The sequence below is a fragment of the Palaemon carinicauda genome, chromosome 7 (assembly GCF_036898095.1).
Source record: "Palaemon carinicauda isolate YSFRI2023 chromosome 7, ASM3689809v2, whole genome shotgun sequence".
NCBI lineage: Eukaryota > Metazoa > Arthropoda > Malacostraca > Decapoda > Palaemonidae > Palaemon > Palaemon carinicauda.
This window is the reverse complement of record NC_090731.1, coordinates 138634751-138654750: the sequence shown is the minus strand read 5'-3', so window position 1 is coordinate 138654750 and position 20000 is coordinate 138634751.

Genomic DNA, 20000 nt, shown 5'->3' with positions numbered 1-20000 from the left:
CTCTCTCTCTCTCTCTCTCTCTCTTTATATATATATATATATATATATATATATATATATATACTATATATATATATATATATATATATATATATATATATATATTATATATATGTATATATATCTATATATATGCATATATATATATATATATATATATATATATATATATATATATATATATATATATATATATATATATATATATATATATATACAGAGAGGGTGGAGGTCTGCACTCTGAGTGCTTCTCTAGTTTTTAAATCTGTTGAACTTTCAATTCTCAATGAATACATTAAAATATATAAACAATGTAAATTTTAATTCATTAAAATAATAAACTCAAATGTTTAGTGATTGGTATGGGAAAGCCTTTATCGCCTATTCAGAGTAACCCATATGTGGGTATTATGAGAGTTGAATCTTAAGTAGCATTTTACCAGAAAGTGTAAAACTATTTAGCTTTAATGATGATATAATGGGCTGTTGGCTGGGTAACGAGAATATAAGAATGTTTTTAGCTATTTTGAATAATATTGTACCATTAACAGAGTCTATTAGGGAGATAGTCAATTATAATGACATTAAACATTTTTGGTTTTAATTGAATATTCTTCTATTTTTCTTAATATATATAGACTAAATGATATCGGTGTCAATGACCTTTGATGTCAGGATGCCTGAAAACTTTAAATCAATCAATCAATCCCTTTATAGATTGTCGGTCCCCATGATAATCGTAGATTTTAGTATATACGGAAAGCTCTCCAATAATAAAGGTAACAAATGAATATACAAGACATTTTTTCCTAAGTATTACCTGTATGAAACCCTAAATACGTTTATGATGTGATAGATGCAATATAGATAAGAAATTGAAATGTTGAACGTTATTCGCCATGCTCTGTAGGGTTTTTTGGATCAGCAAATACAATAAGACTTTATTCAACCTTTATGATTTAACGCCACATTGAAGAGGTAGACTTTATATAACTTGGTACTGTGAACGTTAAATAACATTAAGTCTCCCTTGATCCACAGCGTTACCGAAAAACTGTAAAATGACTTAAGATTACTATATTGCAATTTGTTATAAGCATTTTTTAAATAACTTACGACCGCATCTCATGTAGCATTATAATTTATTCATAGTTTAGTTCGTTTTTATATGTTTTGGTAATTCTTATGAAATATTTTTATGTTTGTAATCTTCAAATCTTTCAATGAATTATAAAACTTACATAACTTTAACATCAGTTTCCTTGTTACAATATGGACTCCGTGAGGAAAATTTCGGAAGAAACCTCGAGTGAAATAGACTAAATGGATTTTTTCCCTTATTTTTGGAGACCGGCAGGAGCCGGTCAGCCAATCACCAACTGGTAATGGCAGCCAGCGCCCCCTACCAAGAAACAACAAAACCAAACAATTACATTCTCTCTCTCTCTCTCTCTCTCTCTCTCTCTCTCTCTCTCTCTCTCTCTCTCTCTCTCTCTCTCTCTCTCTCTCTCTCTCGACGAATATTCTTAAAAATATACTTATATTTATTCCCGAATTGCTAAATAACGTTAATTTACTTTGAGGTTTTAACACTTGTAAATGCTTGCTTATTATTATCTGGCTGTTATTAATCTTTCGCACATTTAAGTTGAATGCTTATTGTTACGGTTATTGAGGTTCTGGTGGCTTATTGGAAACGTCCCTGCCAGACGATGACTGGATCTGGGGTTCGAGTCCCGCTCAAGCTCGATAGTTTTTTGTACTTTTGTGCAACCCCACTATCCCTGTGAGCTAAGAATAGGGTATTTGGGGGGAGCCTATAGGTCTACCTGCTGAGTCTTCAGGAGCCGTTTGTTGGCCTTCCCTGGTCCTAGCTTGGGTGGAGGGGGTTCTTATTTTCTGATCATATGTTATATGGTCTGTCTCTAGGGCATTGTCTTTCTACCTATGGCATTGTCATTGTCGCTGTAGCTGCCATTCATGAGCGTCTTTAAGAAATAACAAGGGAAAAAAAAAAGATGATGGTGAAAGCAAGGGATGAAGCACAGATAGTTAAATTCCGTAAGTTTGTGAACTTCAGCATTGTCAGATGAATGTTGGAATCATTTGACATGGGAAACTCTTGAAGTCAAAACATTCCCCATAAAATTTCATTATGCATTAATCATTTGAAAAAAGATTACACATTTGAGTTTAAAATCTCAAAAGAAATAAGTTATAATGTGCCAAACGTAGAAACTGAAGTTTCAATTTATTTATTCAGCCGTTAATGTTAGCTTTATTATTCCTCGGGCTATTGTTAACCCTATTATTAACACATTCAAGATACAATTATAATAATTTTATTAAAAATAAATCGTAGATAAGTGTTTGATAATAGCGATACATAATCTTTGGAGGGTTTTATATAATTTTCAAACCAGAAAATAAAACATCCTGTGTAAATACAAAGTTCCCTGATTTTGACAAAATGTCCATCATGCTGAGAGCGTTGAGGATACCTTAGTAGTCCCCTGGATACTATGATAAGTCCTCTATGTAATTACATTGTAGACTACTATTTACAATTGTTTGTGATTTCAAATGAGTAGATATTTGTCAAAAAAGAAAAAAAAAACAGACATTACAATCATATCATAATAACACAAACTGAGTTATTTATAAGATATTCATCTGACTCCTGGCTCAGTTTACTACCGCCCTAGAGTTCTGCACCTCCTGTAACAACAAAAATATTTTCATACATTTTCATTCATTGAGATTGGCGACAAAATGTAGGCCAACTCTCGGTTGTCATCTTGATTAAAGTTATTTTGCATTGTTCAGAACATTTGATAATGGAAACAGTTTATCACCGTATAAGCAACAAAAATAATCTTGACTGAGGATAAACGATACAGACGATACATTTTGAAAATTAATTTCATGCAAAAATAATGTACTTCATCGTATACTTTCTCATTTGACAGCCACTAAAGGCTGAATTTCGGGATCCTTTCATGGTTGAAAGTACAGTCCTGGCTGCTGAAATACCCAAATGGCCTCGCGTAATATTGTAATTTCTTGTCTACATGAAATTTTTCCTGATAACAGTAAATCTGTTAGAGAACAGTCACTATAATCGGTGTGAGTGGTAGAGGACATATGGAGATAAAGCTGTGTCGAGATTCCATTTACTGTTCCTGTAGATGTTACTTTACACCGAAATACAATTTTCTGAATTTACTCATTGTTAACCTCCATTTGACATTATTGACCTGCAAAGATAGCCCGAAATAACCTTCTGAAGTTAGGTGCATGCTCAAATGTTACTTATCAGTCGCATTCTAGTCAAAAGCCTTCTGTTATTTGTCAAACCTATCCTAAGCTAGATAAAATATGGCATCTGTTGTAGGCATGAGTATTGAACAGGGATTAGGTTGTTGTTATTAGAAATCTGCATGTAAAATATTTTTGGGAACGTCCTCGTTGCATGCAAATTCCAGATAGTTTGAACTTGAAAATTTAATCAAGAGAATTACAAAGTTTTCTTCAGTTTATATTCAATGACTGTAGAAGTTCATTTCAATTTACTCTGTACTAACAACGATTGTTTCCCAACAGAAGTTAGAGTATAAAGTTCGGTGAAGGATTTGGAAACTCGGATGTATTCAAATATTTTGTATAAAACATATTTTTTGATGGGAAAGATGCTGTAAATTTGAAAAGTATTGGCATTTATCCGAGACTTGATACCCCCATATGATTAATTCGAAAATATCTTACATAGATTGAATTACTTTTTTTCTGTAAAATATTCGTTTCAACTTATTCAAAATTCATTAATGACTGTAAATTTCCTACCATTGACCTAATTCATATTTGTTCTAAAATTCTAAATATTCTTTGGTCTGTTGAAAATGTGAAATGTTTCAGGATTCAAAATTAAAAGATGCGTTCAATCATTTTAGTTTTTCATTCTTTTCGTCTTGCATAAGTATTCAGTATTGTTAAAAATTGGTTTATTTATGCTTTGAGAACTATGAAAAATTCTCTTAATAAATCAGTTTGCTTCAGAGAAAAGAATAATTATTGGCAAGATAGGTGAATTCAAATTTTAAGTATAAGGTTTGTCATGGCATATCATAAGGATTCTGAGGTGTATGGAAACAGTGTTAGGTAGTCGAATTTCTTTCATTAGTTTTAAGAAAAATTTTATATGGGCTCCTGTCATTTTTTATTATAATATAGTATATATATATATATATTATATATATATATATATATATATATATATATGGAAATATACTTATTTATTTATTTATATATTTAAATGTGGTTTTTATCATCCCGTGTCAATACAACCCATTCTCAAGGCAAGCCTCAAGGTAAAGCCAGAAGACGTGTTTGATATTCTGTTTATTCTGTGCCGACAGCTGCTTCAGTTATGGTCTTATAGATCTCTTTAGGGTTGCACAACACCGGCATTAAACATTAATATATTCAGTAAAGCCTAAAAGAAAATCTAGGAATATATATATATATATATATATATATATATATATATATATATATATATATATATATATATATATATATATATATATGTACATGTATATATATATATATATATATATATATATATATATATATATATTTATATATATATATATATATATATATATATATATATATATATATATATATATATATATATATATATATATACATACATATGTACGCATATCCAGTCGTTACTAGTCCACTGTTTATGGTCTTTCTATGCAATCCACGTCGGTAAATTTCCTTAGTTCGTCGATCCTTCGTCTTCTCCTCCTTCCTCTGCTTCCTTTACAATCTCTATGGACCCCTTTATGTTATTCTTAATGTCCATCTAATGTCTGTCCTACTCATTATATGTCTTGCCCATGTCCATTTCTTTTTCTTAACAGTTGTTAGTATATACTATACTTTAGTTTGCTCCCGTATCTATGTTGCTCTCTCTTCTGTCTCTTAATGTTATTCTCATCATTATTCTTTCCACACATCTTTTGAGTTGTAACTAGCTTATGTTCTAAGGCTTTAGTAAGGTTCTCAAGTTTCTGATGTATAAGTTAATACTGGTAGGACCATTTGATTGAATACTTTTCGTTTTAGAGAAAGTGGCATTTTACTTTTAATAATCTCATTTTGTTTACCAAATGCTCTCTATTCCATTCTTATAATTTAAATTTCGGTATTGTGTCCTGGGGAAACATTTTCAGTCCTAAGTAAGTATATTCCTTAACATTCTCCAGTGAATCGGCCATAACTCTTAATTGTTTTCTCTGCATTTTCATTGAACATTCTATATATATATATATATATATATATATATATATATATATATATATATATATATATATATATATATATGTATGTATATATATATACACACATATATATATATATATATATATATATATATATATATATATTTATATATATATGGTTATAACATATATACATATATACAGTATATGTATGTATATATGTGTTTATATTTGTATATGTCTCTCTCTCTCTCTCTCTCTCTCTCTCTCTCTCTCTCTCTCTCTCTCTCTCTCTCTCTCTCTCTCTCTCTCTCTAAGTTGCTTCCTAAATTACCAATTATCATCCTCTTACGCCGTTTTCCTTGTGACGCTGATTACTCCCACCCCCAATATTTCTTTCCTTTCCCGACAGTGCCTAAACCTCCGAGTGTCGTTTGGCACCTTTGTGGCACTGTGTGGAACAGCGCCGTCAACATCAGTCTTCTCTGGTCCCAATGGAACTGCCTCTATTAGAGACTCGGCCCAATTTCTGTAAGGACATATTTCTTTACTCTAATATTTTTTATATTTAGCATTTGGGGAAAATGAGTTTTGTCGCTCTTGTGAAATGACAGAAGATATTTTTTTGTATATATATTTTTTTGGTGATAGGATTTTTTTTAATCAGTTTTCATTTTTTTATGTTTAATATACCATGAATTCCATAAATGACATGGTCCTTGTCATATAATCTCATTTTTTTTTTTATTTTGTATTTTAAAATTTTATGATCGACTTACCCTATTTATTCATATATATCCTTTTTTCTTAAAGTCTATTAATAGAATAGTGAGAACACATGAGGTTTCCAAGTGCATATACAACCAGTTATAAACAATATACTTTATTAGTTATCAAAATTCTAGGAAGAGCATTATGATTTGTGTGTGCATGTGTCTATGCATATACTTAGTAAAAATGCGAGTAACGGACATTTTGTCTTGGAAATTTTAGGTATTGATTTAATAATCCCAGACACATCTAACTAATACACAAGGTATGATGATAGGGAAATACATTTGTAATGTTGATACTTCAAGATTTATAACTCTTGTTCAACATCCAATTACGTTTTAAATCGTCTGGGTGTTTTTCTTTTAATGCCTTCTGTCCTCGAACTACAGTTCATTAGCAGGTCCTAATTAAAAAGGATGAAATTCCTTGAAACTTTAATGAGAAATTCATGTTTCTCTTTATTAAGTTTTCGATGGACAATTTCTCATGTGAAGTGACAGAGATTGACTGATTTACAGGTCAAGTTCTTCACTGCAGCAGAATTGTAAATTGGGTTCCTTTACAAGAAACGACAATTCTATCATATTTGAGAGGCATTGTTAGACTTAATTTATAGAGTGATACAATTTCTCAACTATTCTTTATTATAACAAATGACAGGATGCCAGAAAACTCTAAATCAGTAAATGAAATAATCTCAACGATCATCAGTTATATAGTAATATTTGAGAAGTAACTCTCTCAGTTTCAGTTTCCCCAACAACGACTTAATTTTAGTTATTATATTGTATTTGTAAAAAACCAATTCAGCATAATCTTTATTTAAATACTTTTTATTTAGAGAAAATCAGTGGTTTTGAGACTGGAAATATAAATGGATTGTCAGAAATTAGTTATTTAGAAACCAATTTTCTAATAATATTCTCATTAGAATAACTAATTACCAAGAGGCAGATCGATGCAGAAATAGAAAGTTAACCACCCCATAATGTACTTATTTCATTTTAGTTAAATGTTTTCAGATTATTTTCTATTATTTTGACTACGTTTTCTTCTTTAGGTCTACTTAGGTTTCCTTAAGAGAAGGCTCTTTGCTCATAGGGACATTATATCTGATTCTCCCTATATCAAGAAGTACTTTTACTGGCTTTTTGGAAACAACGTTTTAAAACCATTTGAACAAGGAATAACAAACGATGAAGGTTGAATAACATTGTTACTTTATACAAATAATTTGTCCCTTTTCTGATTTTAGAGAAATGTTTAGGAAGCTAAAGTACCTAAGATGATTGGTTTCACTTAACATATCATCCCTAAGGAAAGAAAACACATACACACACTCAAGTTACTTTGGCGCAGACCGAATGATTATGTCATAGCAGTCTTCATCAGACAGCGTGCAAAAAAAAAAAAAAAAAAATTGAACTGAAATAATCACACTGATTATAAAATTTTATTGTCTACTATGGTATTGAAACTCCACAAGATGATGATTTAGTAGACTGTCATTGCCTTTCAGAGGATTTATTGAACGACTGACAATATTCTTACTATTGCTTACGGCCCCTTTTATGGTGTTATCACATTATTTGCCTGTGGCACTGAATGCATTTCGGTAAGATCAGCCATCTGTGGAGAAATGAGGTATGCAGTCCTTCTACATACCAGTCAAGCCACTAGAACCACATAGTCTGAAAAAAGTGGAAAGTTAATAGAATATCATTAAGATTATAGTGTATACTTAGAGAAATATGCAGCGTTTTAGAATTGGATTATACTCTTCGATCCCCATCACTTTGGAATGAATAACATCCATAGATAAAACTCCATGTCATTACTCTCTCTCTCTCTCTCCCTCTCTCTCGCTCTCTCTCTCTCTCTCTCTATCTCTCTCTCTCTCTCTCTCTCCTCTCTCTCCTCTCTCTCTCTCTCTCTCTCTCTCTCTCTCTCATTTATTCAGAATCTCATGAGAAATTACATATGAAAATCCGGCCATGTATCTTTTTAGCGAGATAGATGTTACTGTATGGACATGAGTCGTGGTATGACAATGAAACAATATCCAACAGATTTTGTAGATTTGAGAACAAAGCCCTCAGAAGAATATTGGGAGTTATAAGGCAGGACGAGAGAAAAAAATGAAACTATAAGAGAGATTACTCGAGTGCCATATTGGATGAGATTATGGTGAGGGGTAAATAAGGATGGTTTGTGCAGGCTCTTCTCACTAGAATAGATGGAAGACCGAGGCCTACATGGCTGAGGACTATGAAGTGTGAAGTAGGAGATGATTAATGGAGAAGTATTGAATTAAAAGCTCGTGATAGAGACGACTGACGAATTCTAACCGAGGCCCTTATTGCCAATAGGCTTAGGAGAGGATGGTGATGATGATAGAAGGGTGTAGTGGAATATTCAAGTATAATACCATATTCAATAAAAGGAAAACGCTTGGGAAGTTCAGATGATCCAACTTTACCATATTTGTGGATAGCTATGTGAATGTATTGGCCTGCATCATCGAGTTATTTCATTAAAAAGTGTCTTGATATTTAACGGAAAAAAGAATGCAACGGAAACAAAGAGTCAGAGAAAGAAAGATTATGGCCTTAAGGAAAACCATACGAAAATATAAATATTTACAGAGATGAGGAGGTGCGGCGAATAATTGAAGGTAATGATATTCCACTTTTGCATAGATTTCCCTTTCTCCGGTTGGAACCGGACTGTGGGAAGTGAAGGAGAAGAGGAGAATGTAGATTGTGCAGGGAAGGTTGGAAATAGATAGAGGCTTAGGCAGAAGAAATACTGAGATAGGTCTCTCTTCTTAGGTTTTGTATGGAAGATGTATTTTAACGTTGTTACTGATCTTATAACAAGTAATATTAATTAGGCATTACTTCTCTTGTATTTCATTTATTTCCTTTTTTCCTTTCTTCACTGGGATATTTTTCCTTGGAGCCCTTGGGCTTATAGTCATTCTGCTTTTCCAACTCAGTTTGCAGCTTGGCTAATAATAATAATAATAATAATAATAATAATAATAATAATAATATTAATAATAACAATAATTATAATTATTATAATATCATCAACAGGCAAAATTGAGGTCAACTCTGAAAATCCCGTGAAATACACAAATTCGTTACCACATCGGTATTAAATTTTATGTGTGAGAGAGAGAGAGAGAGAGAGAGAGAGAGAGAGAGAGAGAGAGAGAGAGAGAGAGAGAGAGATCTTTGGTCGTAACATCAATAGCTGGTGTAAGGCAGACTTCATTTGTCCACGATGTTGTTTACTACTCATTCAGGCATCTCTCTCTCTCTCTCTCTCTCTCTCTCTCTCTCTCTCTCTCTCTCTCTCTCTCTCTCTCTCAGGTGTAAATTGGAAATGTTTCACAATGAACACTGGATTTTGGAAGTTAAATTGCTTCTCTGACAAACAAGTGTCTGGAATCCTGTAGGTATTTTGCATGTTAATAATGATCTCTATGATCGCTTTGCTGAAGTCATGAGATTCCTCTCGGACTCCATAATTCCATATTCTACTATGAGTTTTTTCGTTTCATTATATTACTTGTTTCGTTTTAGTAAATACAATATTGGTTCTGAGAAGAGCTCTACCCCCAGTCTTTGATTTCATTTTTATCCTAGATATGCTAAACATGTATAACCTTTAGTTAAGAAGTTCAGAAGTATTGTTCATTGAGACAGACAGACAGAGATATTAATACTTACTTTGCTTTCGGATACAATGCCATACGGCTAATATAACATAATGGACAAAAAAAATTGTTTGCTTTGCAGTTTTGTCATTTACATTCCACGGATCACTTTTTGCGAGAAAGCTTTGTAATCTTATTTCATACGAAAACATAAAAAGCAAACTGGTATCTATTCTTCCTTATAAGAATATGTGATTAATGTCTGATGATGATTTAGGAGTATATATGATGTTTGAACAATAGTAAATAGTTTGTTACTTTGCTAGTATTGTTATTGCATTACCAACTTTAGATTTGCGTTAGGAAGTAAGATTTATTTTTAATGAGAATTCAGTATCTCTTCATGTATTATAGACTAGACGACTTTCATTTCCTTAATGACTTTTACCATGCCTCCCTTTTTGATCCATTCATATTTATGGCAACTAGTTTCCTTTCTATAGAATACGAGAGTTATCAATGGCAGTGCTGCCTTTCTATTCCACTGTCCCTTCAGATATATCTAGTTACTTGTAAAATTACTTTGACAGTGGATCCCTCTTGACTAGCCTCTCCACAGAGCGCTACAATGGAAGTTAACATATTTTATGCCTGATAATACGTGCATTGATCTAATTAATACTTTTTAAGAGAACTAAAACTTGGTTGTTATTGTATTGACGGGGTTTCATTTACACACGTTATGTATGTATACATTTACCAGTTTCATTCTTTAATTTTGTTTTTCTATTCGTTTATTTTCTATTTTTTTTACGTATTAGCTTTTATGTTTCTGGAGCTTCCTTTTACTAGAGAGTGGAAGGTCATGGTACAAAGGCTATGGCACTACCCAAGACTAGAAAACAATGTTTAAATTTAGTGTCCGTCTCCCAGAAGAGCTGCTTATCATAATTAAAGAATCTCTTCTACCCTTAGCAAGAGGTATGTAGCCGTTGAAAGACAACAGTGCAGTAGTTAACCCCATGATTGAAGAATTGTTTGGTAACCTTAGTGTTGTCAGACCTATTCGGTGTAGGCTATATGTGAGCAAAGGAAAAATGAGCAGTAACCAGAGAGAGAGAGAGAGAGAGAGAGAGAGAGAGAGAGAGAGAGAGAGAGAGAGAGAGAGAGAGAGAGAGAGAGAGAGAGAATTCCAATGCAGTACTGTCTAGCCCGCCAAAGGACCCAATAACTCTCTAGCAGTAGTATCTCATCGGGTGGCTGGTGACCTGGCTGCAGCTACACTACTGTTGCTGGAAAATAATAGTAATTTTTGATAAGATATGAGAAAAAAGAATAAAAAGCCAATTGTTTATTTTTCTACACTTGCCCCCCAAATCTTTTATTTATAATCATCCTTTCCAGTTTTCTTTTATTTACAGGCCTCATTTTATGTCGTTTTTTATGACAGAAAACATCAGCTGGACAACAGCCAATTATGAGCTGGTAACATTAGTCGAGCTATCCCCACTATACCGAGGGGGTCTCTCTCTCTCTCTCTCTCTCTCTCTCTCTCTCTCTCTCTCTCTCTCTCTCTCTCATGTTATAAGTAAAACAAAATTAGCGGTCACGTGAAAAAAAATTGTATGGGTATACTTTTATTATTTTCGAATTAGAAAAATTTATTTACTGTTTACGAAGCTTATGATTACCTACTTTCATTGGTTGTTGGAATCATATTTGATAAACGTAGATTTGTTTCATCTCTATACTTAAGTTCTAGGATAGGACTTTCACAAGTACAGATAATCATAATTTCTTTATTTACTTGACGGGCAATACTCTTTTACCAGTGTTTATATAGAATCTCTATCCATATATCAGTAGAAAGGGTTATCAAAACACTTATCCATGACAGAGACGTGGATATTTGAGACAATAAACAAAAATCTATATGTAAATTAAGCTTGTTCGCTTTTGTTAATGAATTTTCTTGGAAAAAATAGATATACAAAATCGGAAGGAAAATTCATAAGAACAAAAATGTCTTCCTGTAGCTTTCAAGAGAGACTTGTGTGATCTTTCAAGTATATATTTTACGAGGAAAAATCTCAGACCAGAAAGACTGATATGAAGAATGATTTTCGAAGCATAGAAAGAGGAAGACCTAAATTTCCGTCATCCACAAAGGAAATTGATAGCAAGGGCAAATTGATTAGCGGTGGAAAGTTCAAAGCAGTCTGCAAAAACGATGCAATAATTAAAGATGAGACTTTGTACGAAGACCCTGTATATTGTATTACTCTATGGCTTACGAAAAATCATATTACGTGAGCGAAGCATCGAATATATATATATATATATATATATATATATATATATATATATATATATATATATATATATATATATATATATATATATATATATATATATATATATATATATATATATAAATCAGTTGATTCCTATGAAATCAGAGAAGATTGTGTATATCATTAAAATTTATATTTGATGAATTTGTCTTCATTTAATTTTGAAATTCACACGTCGTAAAACTAAGCAAAAAAAGAAGAAAAGCTTTTACTGAACGTTTACTGATGTAGAAGATATTTCATGTTAGCTTAAACGTTTGGCTCATTTGTATTATCTCTCTGTCTCTTGAAAGTATTCATACTATTAAAATGGTTTCGAGGCTTTGGTCAAACACGCCAAAGCACATAAATCATCAGTTCCTCTATGTCCATTATGCTCTGAAATTTGGCTGAGAGAAATCAAATAAAAAATATGGTATGAATCCCATCCATCTAGCATCTAAATTCAATAAATTCCAACTTGTTATAGGAGACTTCGATATGCCTTGTTTTCGAGTTATCTCTTGGTCACACGTTAATCACTCTCTCTCTCTCTCTCTCTCTCTCTCTCTCTCTCTCTCTCTCTCTCTCTCTCTCTCTCTCTCTCTCTCTCTCTCTCTCTCTCAAATAAACAAACTTACATACTCGACTACGCCCATTCCCTTCCATCAAAGACCAAGTGGCATTCCTAAGAATGTCACACATATACAGTATATTCCTCATAAAATATACATTACTTTTTCCTTTTCAGTCAACCTCACTTATCCTGACACTGGTATCTTAAAATAAAATTCTCTATGATGAGCTACAGAAGGGGGAGTGGCACCATAATGCCACCTCGTCAAGTTAAGGTGCCTCCTTTGAGACGGGCTGTCAGCAGCAGTCAGTTCTGTCTCTCGGAGGACTTGATTTCTCTGCTTGAGGTAGAATTTTCTTCGGTTTATTCATTCTAAACCGTTGAAGAGTTTTCTTACCTTCATCTTTTTTGTTCGACCTAAAGTGAATTAGAGTTGAAATTTCTTATTTATATGAGTTTATTTATTGAAGTTATTAGGATTTTAACTTTTATGAAAAACTCGTATTTGGTTCTTTATTTCATATATCATAAATCTATTATAATATAGTTAATTTTCTGAAGATTATATCTATGTCATATATATATATATATATATATATATATATATATATATATATATATATATATATATATATATATATACATACATATATATATATATATATATATATATATATATATATATATATATATATATATATATATATATATATGAATATGTATACACACACATGTATACTGTCTTCACATGTGGTTGCACTTGTGGTTACTTATATCCCAAGACAAGACATAATCTTCATTGTAAAAGGTGTGAAAGTAAATACAAAAATCTCATTTTTATTGTTCCTTTCATTTCCTTTTTACCGACTGCAATTTCAGCCATTGATTATGGCTTTTTGCAAGGCTAAGTTTAATAGGGGAAATATACTTCAAACTAAGTCGAAGTACAATAGAAATTGAAACCAAAAATCTGCACATTTTTAAAGAAATTATGATAATTTATAATTTTATAAGGAAATTTTGAAATATTCATTTAGAAAAATGAAGCCAATTTTCCACGGGTGCCACAAGAATACGAGATCTGATCCACCCTCGGCAAACCAAGATATCACTTCTCCAGGTCCATGGTATATATGTATGTATATATATATATATATATATATATATATATATATATATATATATATATATATATATATATATATATATATATATATACATATATATATATATATATATATATATATATATATATATATATATATGTATATATATATATATATATATATATATATATATATATATATATATATATATATATATCTATATATATGTAATGTAGTCTATATACACTGTATATATGAATATATTTTTATATGTGTACATGTATATTACCACCAAATATGGATGTATATATGACATTTGACACCTAAGACAACATCTTTCCAGTCTCGAATAACTTTTCTCATATATATAATTTTAAGGTTAGTTCTTCAAATAGATTAAAACCGCCACTATATTGTACCATTCATCTGCTGATCAACGTATATCTTTCATCAGAACTAAATTTGTTGAACAATAAATTCACACTTTTATATGTGCATTATTAACGACAAAATGTTACTAACAAAAAACTTTAAACAAGTGTTTTTATGTCTGTAGATGGCTTTGTCATATTTTAATTTCCATGCGTTTTTACTCCAGTCTTGAAACGCTATTTATATTTAAATCATATACATATATATATATATATATATATATATATATATATATATATATATATATATATATATATATATATATATATATATGTATATATATATATATATATATATATATATATATATATATATTTATATATATATATGCATTCAAAGAAAATAATTTATTACTGTAATTATTAATTTCCATGTTATCAATCGCAGTTTTTCACTATTGTTTGCTTTGAAAAACGAAGTAAAAGAGAAATATCCGAAATGGAAGGAAATGTTTCCTCACTGGAAATCCACAGCTCCCAACCTTTCAATTACCTGAGCAACCAACAAGTTTTCATCGCCCCTCGTGAAGAAATAACAAAGCTTAACAACTGCAATTCCTTTTTTAGTTATCTCTCTATTTCTGGTGCTGCTCACTAGAAATTTCATTTGAGATTAGAAGAGGGAGAAATTTTCTAAATTTGGCTCAGTATCTCTTTCAATGGTCCATTCCTGAAGCTTATGGAATCTTTTTCTCTGGCATATCAAAAGGGTTATTTTTTTTGTAGGTTCCTTTGCCCTTTCGAATTCAGTTTTGAAAAACAGAAAACCTTGATTTTTATTCTATTCCACTTTTAATACTTCGGAATCCGAACTGCTCCAAAGGTAAACCTCTAAAAATCTTTTTGTGTTAGTTAAGGTCTATTTTAAAAATGGGTGTAGCTGGAGAGAGCGAAAAGATGGAAAAAGACAGTGACAGGCAGATAGGGGACACACCTTTATTGTTTCTGCCAACGAGGTTTTGGGGTGATGTTCTGGTCCGATTTTGTGCGCTCCAGATTTTGTGTCCTTTCAAAATTATATCAAGAAAAAATGAGAAATTTATGAATAACGTTGGTTAATACTTTCATTTGGTGATCTTGCCGGTGACAATTTTTTACGCATATCGACGATGTTTGACGATTTGCAACAAAAGAAATAATGAAATATGACATAGTTCCAACCTATTGCACGAAGCGAATTGGTTATATATAAATATATACACAATAGAATTTTCCTCAATATTTCAGGCGCTGTTCTCAGGTTGAGACTGCTACCGACAGTCGACTAATTACCAAGAAACTAATTCACCGATTATGTCGGTAAAGTAGATTCGATTGTTATGGTGAACTAATGTCCTCTCTCTCTCTCTCTCTCTCTCTCTCTCTCTCTCTCTCTCTCTCTCTCTCTCTCTCTCTCTCTCTTTATATATATATGTATATATATACATATATTATATATATATGTATATATATATGTATATATATATATATATATATATATATATATATATATAAATATATATATATATACATATATATAAATGTATATATATATATATATATATATATATATATATATATATATATATATATATATATATATATATGTGTTTGTATATATATATATATCTATATATATATCTATGTATATATATATCTATATATATATCTATATATCTATATATATATACACACACATATATATACACACACACACACACATATATATATATATATATATATATATATATATATATATATATATATATATATATATATACAGAGAGAGGGCGGTGGTCTGCACTCTCTGAGTGTTTTTCTAATTTTTAAATATGTTGTGCTTTCTATTCTCAATGAATACATAAAAATGTATAATCAATGTAAATTTTAATCCATTAATATATTAAACTCAAATGTTTAGTGATTGGTGTTGGAAAGCCTTTATCGCCTATTTAGAGTAACCCATATGTGGGTATTATGAGAGTTGAATCTTAAGTAGCATTTTACAAGAAACTTAAACCTATTTAGCTTTATTAATGAGATAATGGGCTGTTGGCCGGGGTAATGAGAATATAAGAATGTTTTTAGCTATTTTGAATAATATTGTACCATCAACAGATTCTATTAAGGAGATGGTCAATTATAATGACATTAAACGTTTTTGGTTTTAATTGAATACTCTTCTATTTTTCTTGATATATATAGAATAAATGATATCAGCGTCAATGTTCTTTGATGTCAGGATGCCTGAAAACTCTAAATCAACCAAACAATCCCTTTTATTGATTGTCGTTGCCCATGATAATCGTAGATTTAGTATATACGGAAAGCTGTCCAACAATAAAGGTAACATATCAATATACAAAACAATCTCTTTTTAAGTATTACCTGTATGAAACCCTAAATACGTTTATGATGTAATAGGTGCAATATAGACAAGAAATTGAAATGTTGAACCTTATTCGCCATGCTCTGTAGGGTTTTCTGGATCAGCAAATACAATGAGACTTTATTCAATTTTTATGATTTATCGCCACATTGAAGAGGTAGACTTTATATAACTTGGTACTGTGAACGTTAAATAACATTAAGTCTCCATTGATCCACAGCGTTACCGAAAAACTGTAAAATGACTTAAGATTACCATATTGCAATTTGTTATAAGCATTTTTTAAATACCTTACGACCACATCTCATGTAGCGTTATAATTTATTCATAGTTTAGTTCGTTTTTATATGTTTTGGTAATCCTTATGAAATGTTTTTATGTTTGTAATTCTCAAATATTTTAATGAATTATAAAACTTGCATAACTTTAACATCCAGTATCCTTGTTACAATATCGATTCAGTGAGGGAAATTTCGGAAAGAAACCTCGAGTGAAATAGACTAAATGGATTTTTCCCTTATTTTTGGAGACGGGCAGGAGCCGGCCAGCCAATTACACTGGTAATGGCAGCCAGCGCCCCCTACCAAGAAACGACAAAACCAAACAATTACATTCTCTCTCTCTCTCTCTCTCTCTCTCTCTCTCTCTCTCTCTCTCTCTCTTCTCTCTCTCTCTCTCTCTCTCTCTCTCTCTCTCGACGAATATTCTAAAAAAATATACTTATATTTATTTTCCTAATTGCTAAATAACGTTTTACTTTGAGGTTTTGATACTTGTAAATGCTTGCTTATTATTTTCAGGTTATGTTATGAATCTTTTCAACATTTAAATTGAAGGCTTTTTGTTACGGTTATTGAGGTTCTGGTGGCCAATTGGAAACGTCCCTGCCAGACGATGACTGGATCTGGGGTTCGAGTCCCGCTCAAGCTCGATAGTTTCTTGTAGTTTCTGCAACCGCACTATCCCTGTGAGTTAAGAATGGACTATTTTGGGGGGAGCCTATAAGTATACCTGCTGAGAGTCTTCAGCACCCATTGGTTGGCCCTACCTGGTCCTAGCTTGGGTGGAGACGATTCTTGGTTTCTGATCATATCCTATATGGTCAGTCTCTAGGGCATTTTTCTTGCTACATATGGCATTGTCATTGTCGCTTGCCGCTGCCATTCATGGGCGGCTTTAAAAAGTAACAAAGAAAAAAAAATAAGATGATGGTGAAAGCAAGGGATGAAGCACAGATAGTAAATTCCGTAAGTTTGTGAACATGAGCATTGTTAGATGAATGTTGGAATCATTTGACATGGGAGACTCTTGAAGTCATACATTTCCAATAAAATTTCATTATTCATTAATCATTTTGAAACAAGATTACACATTTAAGTTTGAAATCTCAAAAGAAATAAGTTATAATGTGCCAAACGTAGAAACTGAAGTTTCAATTTATTTATTCAGCCGTTAATATTAGCTTTATTATTCCTTAGGCCATTGCCAACCCTAGTATTAACACATTCAAGATGCAATTGTAATAATTTTATTAAAGATAAATTGTAGATAAGTGTTCAATAATAGCGATACATAATCTTTGGAGGGTTTTATATAATTTTCAAACCAGAAAATAAAATATCCTGTGTAAATACAAAGTTCCCTGATTTTGACAAAATGTCCATCATATTGAGGGCGTTGGTGATACTTTAGTAGTCTCTTATTAAATGGCAACAATTTGAAGCATCCTGAATACTATGAAAAGCTCTTTATGTATCTACATTGTAGGCTACCATGTACGGTACAATTGTTTGTGATTTCAAATGGGTAGATATTTGTCAAAAAAAAAAAAAAGTTATCTAAGGTTTTATTCATTTTTTTTTTTTTTACCATGTGTTTGACTATCTATCTGACTCGGCTCAGTTTACTTCCGCTATAGAGTTCTGCTCCTCTTGTAACAACGAAGATATTTTCACTTATTTTCATTCATTGAAATTGTCGCCAAACATGTACTCTCGGTTGTCATCTTGGTTAAAGTTATTTTGCATAGTTCAAAACATTTGATAATGGAAACAGTTTATCACTATATAAGCCCCAAAAATAAGCTCGACTAAGGATAGACGATACATTTTGAAAATTAATTTCATGCAAAATACTGTACTGCATTGTATACTTTCTCATTGGACAGCCACTAAAACGCTGAATTTCGGGATCCTTTCATGGCTGAAAGCACAGTCTTGGCTGCTGAGTAAACTGAAACACTTGACACAAGTAATAAGTGTTCACTGGCCTGACGCAATATGTTTCGCTACATCTCACAGAGGGTAATACCTTTCACGGAGCTGAAGACATAGAATGCTTATAGGACGGGAAATCTAATGATCAGAGCGGAAGGGGGAAAAGAGCAGGAACAGCAAAGGAAAAGGAAAAGAAAAAACCGTCCTTCCCCCCTCCAAAAAAAAGGCATAACTGCTCCTGACAAATAGTAATAGAAGTCAGTGAAATTGGGGACAAGAAAAAAAAATCAATAGTAATATAGCGACAAAAGGTAATGCTTGACCTGCTTTGTGTCCTGGTAGGCTTACAATTTCCGGTATTTTCATGGTATTGAGTAGTAAATGCAGAGAAGATTTGCCAGAAGTTTGTTGTCGATATCCATATAATTAAATACACACCTGTAGAAACCCTTACCCGAATTCTCCTTAACCTTATTTCTCAGATTTTATGTGAATTTTAATTTACCTGTAACCCCAAAGAAGCTATTCAAAAAATTACCTCTTCCCTTCTTCAGTCTTACCCCACCCGTTTCCCTACCTAAAAAGCAGAGGTAATTTCTTACAATTAAAGCTGTTTCTTTCTTTTCTACTGATAATCCTCCCTCCTCCTATCCCAGTCTCTTATACTTACTGGGACTTGCTGTTGTAAAACTTTCTTTTCTGATCCATGAAGGGCCTGATTGATGCCGATCGCAAAGGCAATCAGTAACTTTTACAGTTCACTCTTGGAGTCTATGACCACGATTCTAAAGACAGGTAATCGACAACGAACGAACGAACGAACGGCAACCCCCAGTATCAGCACCCAGTGGCTTATAAGTAATTATGTTTTAGTAAATACTGAGATGGGGAATAAGGGAAGATTATATCTGTCTGATAAGCAAGGTATTAGGCTAGAGTAGTCAGTCTGATTTTGGCATTACTTGGGCGTTAAAACATGTCTTCAGGAAGATAATCATTTATGAAAGAGATCCTGTTCCTGCCAAAGGGATAAGGGATGACGGTATCTTAGATTCAATCTGAAATTCATCTCGTGTAACTAATGATGCTTTGAGAAATGCGTCACTGGGACCCATAAGCGAAAAGTGCCAAGTAAATGGTGATAATGTTCAGAATGCTAATCAGAGCCTCCGACATCTTTTGATGTCTGTTCGATGTCATTTTAATACCTTACAGATGAAAGAGATATTTGTTGCTGTTT